Source organism: Littorina saxatilis, linkage group LG3, assembly GCF_037325665.1.
Source record: "Littorina saxatilis isolate snail1 linkage group LG3, US_GU_Lsax_2.0, whole genome shotgun sequence".
NCBI lineage: Eukaryota > Metazoa > Mollusca > Gastropoda > Littorinimorpha > Littorinidae > Littorina > Littorina saxatilis.
In genome coordinates, this window is record NC_090247.1 from 65,063,153 (window position 1) to 65,070,652 (window position 7,500).

Here is a 7,500-nt window from a genome sequence, read left to right on the forward strand (position 1 = left end):
ATATATATATATGTCACACGCTTTCCTTCTTTGCCACTACTAAAGCAAACGTGTGCAAGATTGTATGTTACACGCTTTGGAGCATGTGCAAGAACGGATTCAAACTCGAAATCGTCCCTCCAAAAACCCCAAAATGCACACACGACTTTTATTTCTCCTGCTGTTATCGTTTCTTCTCTTTACAAATTCTTCAACGCTGAGAATACTGAAAACGGCATCCCAGACGACAGTACTGTTTCCATACGCGAATTTAGCTGCCCTTGGAAAGTGGCTCGCTCAGGAGGCCTGTTAGTCTGAATCTAGAAGGACAGAGTTATGAACATAGATGACAAAGATTCCGGAAAGAACAAACATTTCGCGGATGCAGACACAGAAAGACGTCATGAAGATTGCGATGCTTCAAAAGATACAGACTGTGACGATGACTGTGACGTCATTCACATATACCGAGACGTCATTTATAGTTGTTCGGTCACTTTCGTCAAAAAGTAGATCTCTCCACAATGGCTGCTCCTGTGTTTAGGTTTATCAAGCGTGAGTACGCAAAATGTGTTTGTTCTCTCCTCTGTTGAAGCTGTGAGACATAATCGCCATTACGAGCTAGTCGTGTGACAGAGAGTTTTCTTGCACACTCGACTGCTGCTGTTTCACTCCGGCTAAAGCCGTCGTGAAACATCTACAGTCTCGTGTGCAAGAAAACTCTCTGTCACACGACTAGCTCGTAATAGCGGGTAATATATATATTTTTTTTTTATTTTTTTTTTTAGGTTTAGCGATGTGAGACTCCATACTGCCACGGATACCAGTTCGCAGTACTGACCAAAATTACATTATGTTTTGCCCGTATGCAATAGAGAAAAGGTTTATATACTTTCAGACTTGATAATCTGTCTTTGTTGTAATGTGTTTCATGGTATACCAATGAACCTCGCGATTGTATTGATTGTTTGTTTCTTGGTTTGTTTATAAATCTGTACAAACATGTTCCACTTTTTGGGCTCTTTTTGAATCTGGCTCGTTACCTTGTGTCATGCTTTGCTTCATTGTGTGTGTGTGTGTGTGTGTGTGTGTGTGTGTGTGTGTGTGTGTGTGTGTGTGTGTGTGTGTGTGTGTGTGTGTGTGTGTGTCTGTATGTGTGTGTGCGTGTGTGTTCGTGATGAATTGTATCTTCAGGTTTCAAAAGAATGAAATGTTCTGTCCAGTTTTTCAGTCACATCGATGTAATTCATGATGCGATCTGCAGGAAATGTGTTGTATGAGTTATACCAGGGCCAGTAATCGGACACTAATTAACGGTGTTCGTTAATAATGCATATTCATCGTGCTCAACGTGCATCTGCAGTTTAAGACGCATTAATCTGGCTAATAAAATCATAATAAAATTGCAACATGCGTTTTGTCTGTATGCATCTGTGTTTGAATGCGGTGTGTGTGCACCCAACCAAGTTATGGATTTCGTGTATAAGATGGTATGGCTCAGTGCAATGAATTGAACATAGTCACGCACACAGCCAGACAGACACATGCACGCACGCACAGATGCACACACACACACCCACACACACACACAAATACCTACAAATACAAACACACTCACACACATTTGCAAACAGTGTTTTTCAATCTGGTGGAAGGTTATCTCCCTTGTTATGTAACTTTTGAAACAAATTGAAGAACCAATGTCCAAGATAAAATGTTCTTTGTCAGAACAGAAAAGAGTGTACATTTATGCCTCATGCACGATTGGACTCAACATTGCCCACAGATGAATATAACAGTTAATGCTTGGGCAAAATCTTGCTGGTGTTTCTTTTTCCTTGCAAAATACAATTTTAGTCTTCATTATTCAAACGTCAAGGCACAATCAAACAATATAACAAGAAACATTCCTTAAACCCACTCACACACCCCCTCCCTCATAACAAAAGGAACTAGCAAAACACACACACACACAAACACACATACACACACACACACACACACACACACACACACAGACACAACACAAGTCAGCCGTTACATTCAGCTCATTTTTATTACAAATGTTAGAGAGAGAGAGAGAGAGAGAGAGAGAGAGAGAGAGAGAGAGAGAGAGAGAGAGAGAGAGAGAGAGACAGAGACACAGACAGACAGACAGACAGAGAGAGAGAGAGAGAGAGTGTGTGTGTGTGTGTGTGTGTTTTTGTTTTTTTGTGTGTTCGTGTTAAATAGATTTGGTAGGCACAACACATGCTGATGGACGGTGTATAAACGCAGCATAATTTAATACTGGCTAAACTTATCGAATCACATTTGTCAAATACATCTCAGTTCATTGTCCTGAGAGGACTCGCCGAAAGTTGACGAAGACTCTAGACATGTTTGATCCTCCCAACACGAGAGAGTTATTTACTAGTTGTGGGTTTTCCACTAGCTTAAATGCCCTGCAATACTTTGGAACTGTAGTTTACTCTGTTAAATCAAATAGAACACGTTGCCTTCCCCTCACCCCCCCCCCCTCGCCTTAAAAGAAAGAAAAAAACAGCATCATCCCAAAAACAATAGCAAGATAATTCAGGTTGTGTTCTTCATTTCTGCAGATCTCGTTTTCCGGCTTCACGGGGCGAAGTCGGATACCCAAAATGCGGACACGTTCCTGATCCACCATGGTGTAAATCGCTGGTGCTCGGGGAGGTATCCGAGCAGGTGCTGAGACACAAAAAAGTTAATGGAAAATTATTTTGTATCACTCACTCACTCTAACAGTATCTGCACACACATACACACACACGCTTACACACACACACACACACACACACATACACACACACACACACACACACACATATACACACATACACACACACACACACACACACACACACACGCCCGCACGCACACACACACACACAGACACACACACTTTCTCTCTCTCTCTCTCTCTCTCTCTCTCTCTCTCACTGTGTCTTCTATATACTTCGTATGGAAATAATGATAATATAATTCTGGGTGTTACCTCCCCTAGCTTACAATATATTGTCGAGCATAGTTCCAGTCTAAATAGCCACAAGGCGCTCGAGTTGTTTTAACTTCCAACTGGTTTTACTTTCACTAAATGACTAAGAAATAAGCAAGTCTTTTGAAAGCTACTTGTACATTTTCAGACACATTTTGTCAATAACAACGTTCCAACAACTTCTCTTTCTTGTTTTTTTGTTTTTTTTAATTTTAGAATGTTGGCAGTCTCTTGGTTTTTACATTTAATGTTATATTTTGTTAGTGTGAAGTCCTGGGTTAGACAGGCTTCTTGTAAGAACTTGCTGGTGTTTATGTCGCACACGAAAATACTCAGACATAAAGCCTTCTCTCAGGCCTGGACAATGTCCACCTAGTTAAATTGCAATCGCTGTTGATCGCAGACTTATTTGTGCAACAATATACAGGTTGTCTACTAATTATTTAGAATTAATATTTGGATTGTAGTGACTGTTGAATTAACAACACAGATATGTTTTTGGTATGAAATTGAAGAGGACACTTGTTTCTACTAACACATTGAAATAATATAACTTTATCTCTTCTTCCCTATTCTCAGTTTGACAGTGACCAAGTGAGACATCTGGGCTTCAAACAATTCACAGTCACACCAAAGTAAAGACAGTTTCGCGTTATATTTTTCGATCGATGATATGTTATGTTTGGTCCAGTGATCAAGTATATAGAAGCCAACATTGAAGAATATGTAATTGTGTTTGTGCTATAAGATTGAAACCTTTGTAAACCGTGAAATGTGCTGACTTTTAAGTGTAGTGATCTATTTTAGTTTCATTCACAATTTACTCTGTAAAGAAGGCCGGTACATCAGGACTTGAAAAAAAATTGCCAGGGAATCTGATTTAATTTGCTTCTTATGGGTGTCGCCCCTACTGTAGGACAATATTTGGAATTTGGTCAGAAATACGAACTGACAGGTCAGGCAGTATATTTGGTGATAATGCTGACAACATTACGCAACCCACATCGGCAACTTTCCTGTTAAGCCATATTTGTGCACAAGTACTGCTTCTGAGGTTTACAGTGGATGAGCAAAAAGGTGTTCTCTATGTAATCGCACTCAGTGAATTTGACGTAATGGTGGCATTTTCTTCCGCTTTGACCGTTTTATTTCAGTTGATATTATCATCTTGCATACTGCTACACTTGCTGAACATACTGAATCCGCTGGCAGTCGACTCAATTTTCTGGTTTTGTCAGAGCGCAATGTATAGTACGGCCACCACTGGTCATTTTTTTGGCGAACATCTGGGCCACCTTCCTCTTGTATAAGTATTGTATCATGCGCGCGTGTTTTCACAAAATCGGCGTAAAAAAGTATGCTTCACTACCGAGAAGGATATCTAAGGCTGTAATTGAAGCCTTTTATTTTATACTTGCTCATTTTGACGTTGTAACAAATCACAAGTTATGTCACTAAAGCCTTTGTTTACAGCCAGGGCAGTAACTGTCGTCTGGTAGAGCCAAAGGGAGGTAATTTACAAATCGAACGTGGATTTCAGAAAGAGCACTTGATAACCTTTACAGTGATACGTAATATGTTGTGACTTTTGTATGTTATGAACATCATACAACTTGTTTTAAATCAGAGGCAACATTATCAATAATGTTTAGACAAACTGTATAATTATATATCAATCAATATGAGGCTTATATCGCGCGTATTCCGTGGGTACAGTTGAAAGCGCAGGGATTTTTGTTAAAAATTTTTTTTTGTAATGCAATTTATATCGCGCACATATTCAAGGCGCAGTGATTTATTTATGCCGTGTGAGATGGATTTTTTTTTTACACAATACTGAATACATCACGCATTCACATCAGCCAGCAGATCGCAGCCATTTCGGCGCATATCCTACTTTTCACGGCCTATTATTCCAAGTCACACGGGTATTTTGGTGGACGTTTTTATCTATGCCTATACAATTTTGCCAGGAAAGACCCTTTTGTCAATCGTGGGATCTTTAACGTGCACACCCCAATGTAGTGTACACGAAGGGACCTCGGTTTTTCGTCTCATCCGAAAGACTAATTATATATCATCTAACAAATCACACCGAAGATACTGCTCTGGTTTGTTTTATTGAGTAGGCCTATTTACATGCTTAGTTCTGTGATAAATTGTCATTTTTCCGTCCACGTTATTTTCTGACTTTTTGCAATTTAATGCTATGTCACACTTGTTTGGCAATTAGTGACATGCCCATGATTAGGTCTTTTCATTATTTGATCCGATCTTCTGCTAGCAACTGAAGCTTTACTCACATCAGTTTCATCAAGTTCAAATCCTTGACAACTTGTCATAAACCTTCAACTGAGTTTGAGAAGTTGTCAAGGATTTGCACTAAACAAAAAAATGAGAATAGCGTGTTGTAATGTTTGGTTGGCTTTATGTTTTTATGAGAGTGTGTCCTCAAACTGAGTGGGCGATTTATCTTGAATAAACATGTACAGGGTGACCCCCAAAAAAGAGTACCCAAACAAAACGTCATAAATTGAACAAAAATAAAGCAATCTTCATAAAATTTATTTACACACACAAGTAGCCTCTGCATGATTTGCACAGAAAATGTTAGCGTTCAAGCTTGTCTTTCAGGAAAGTTATGCTCATTCTACAGAACATGCTCCAAATGGCCTCCCCCGGATTTAAATCCCCCAGATTTCTATCTTTGGGGGTTCCTGAAAGACAACGTCTACAGGAACAACCCACAGACAATCACAGAACTCAAGAGAGCCATCACAACAACCATTCGCGGAATCTCGCAACAGGAGTGTGTGCGGGTGATTGATAACTTTGCGCGACGAGTTCAAGTTTGCCTGCAGCGGCGCGGAGGCCATTTGGAGCATGTTCTGTAGAATGAGCATAACTTTCCTGAAAGACAAGCTAGAACGCTAATATTTTCTGTGCAAATCATGCAGAGGCTACTTGTGTGTGTAAATAAATTTTATGAAGATTGCTTTATTTTTGTTCAATTTATGACGTTTTGTTTGGGTACTCTTTTTTGGGGGTCACCCTGTACACCACTGCTCTTGACTATGGAGTTCATCAGCTGTTTCCTGTTATAGCGCTCCTTATTAGTTCAACTTCTTTTGACATTGTTGAGAGGCGTTGTAAACATTGCGACATACACTTTTGATGATTAAAGATGAATTATAGGTCAGTACACTGAAGTACCGAAGGTGACGCTGTGATCACAATCGCAAAAGGTATGGGTGTAGGAAAAACCCAGTGTGTTTAGGAGTGAATTAGAAAGTAAGTTATTAACGAGAGGAAAAGTAAATAATGCAGGATTATGAGAAAGAGAGTGAACTGCCAAGCAGTTACCTCCCTTGCAATACAACTCGACTAGCGAATATCAAGTAAAGACCCTTCCGTTTTAACCGATTTGTCTGAACATTTTGAAGTCGTTTATGTATGTGAGTAGTTTGTCTCTCAAAGATGTCCTCTGCTTGCTGCTATGTTTATGCTTAAACACTAAAATACCCAATTTGCGTTGAGAATGTTCAAACAGTTCATATACAAGGAAGATCCCGTTGAATGAAATGGTAATTATGCTGTTGAAATCGACTTTGCCCGATACATGAGATATTTAGTATTTTCACTTTTTGGCTGAACTAAACAATAGCTTTACACAAACCGAAAACCCTGAGATTCTCTTTAAAACACGTTTGGATTGCTTTGAAAATTATCACATTTGCAGATTTCAGTCGTCAACAGTTGCATTGTGTCTGGTAACTAGTTTGAGGTAATTGCAAATTGTAGTTTGGCTTCATCCACTCACCATTCCCTCGTGCAGCGCGAGCCCTTTCTGCTTGCAGATCCACTACGTCCTCCTCCTCCTCCTCCTCACTCTCCTGGACTGGAACGCTCGGAATTTGAGCTGCCATCTCTATTTGAAGTTGGCTTCAGTCTTTTTCTCACAGTCCAATCTGTCAAAAAATAATTTTCACTTCAGCCACCATCAAAATTTAAGGTATTTAAAAACAAACTACGACAGTGCCTATGAATAGTAATTAGTAGCAGGTAAACATGGAAAGCTATTGAAAGAGTTTTACAGATTTCTGAATACATTTTGTTGACTGGTCTGTTATTGAACAATCCTTGATAATCCATATGGTATGAAGAGAGCTCACACTTCTGGAAAACGACATACTTCAGCATAAAGAACGTTTTATAAACAGAAATCTAGTTGAGAACGCGTTAAGCTTCAAAAGGCAAGGCATGGAATAAATTATAATGTTAACCATAGAGAACAATTAAACAGCCACTACAAAAAAGCAAGGTGGATTAAAGCAACGAAATACACGATCTACTGAGTTATTGGGGCATTCTCTGAAGTTCTGCATTTGTCTTCAGAGTAAAGCATTAAAACAATTTTTTTTAAATGATACTGGGTTTTTTGCTTTCTGAAAGGGAACAATCAACTATGTAAAGCAAACAATGAAAAGTACATTTTTGGATGTTAG

General features: G+C 39.2%; 1 long non-coding RNA gene across 1 annotated transcript in view; it reads right to left on the minus strand.

The window, feature by feature from the left end:
* Positions 1-2,016: 2,016 nt before the first annotated feature.
* The window catches only part of LOC138962960 (uncharacterized), an 8,992-nt gene continuing 3,508 nt past the window's right edge, over positions 2,017-7,500 (minus strand). Inside the window, exons 4-5 of the long non-coding RNA XR_011454667.1 lie at positions 6,816-6,963; positions 2,017-2,688 (exon numbers count right to left, since the gene is read on the minus strand). This is a non-coding gene — a long non-coding RNA (uncharacterized lncRNA). The remainder of the gene's footprint in view (positions 2,689-6,815; positions 6,964-7,500) is intronic.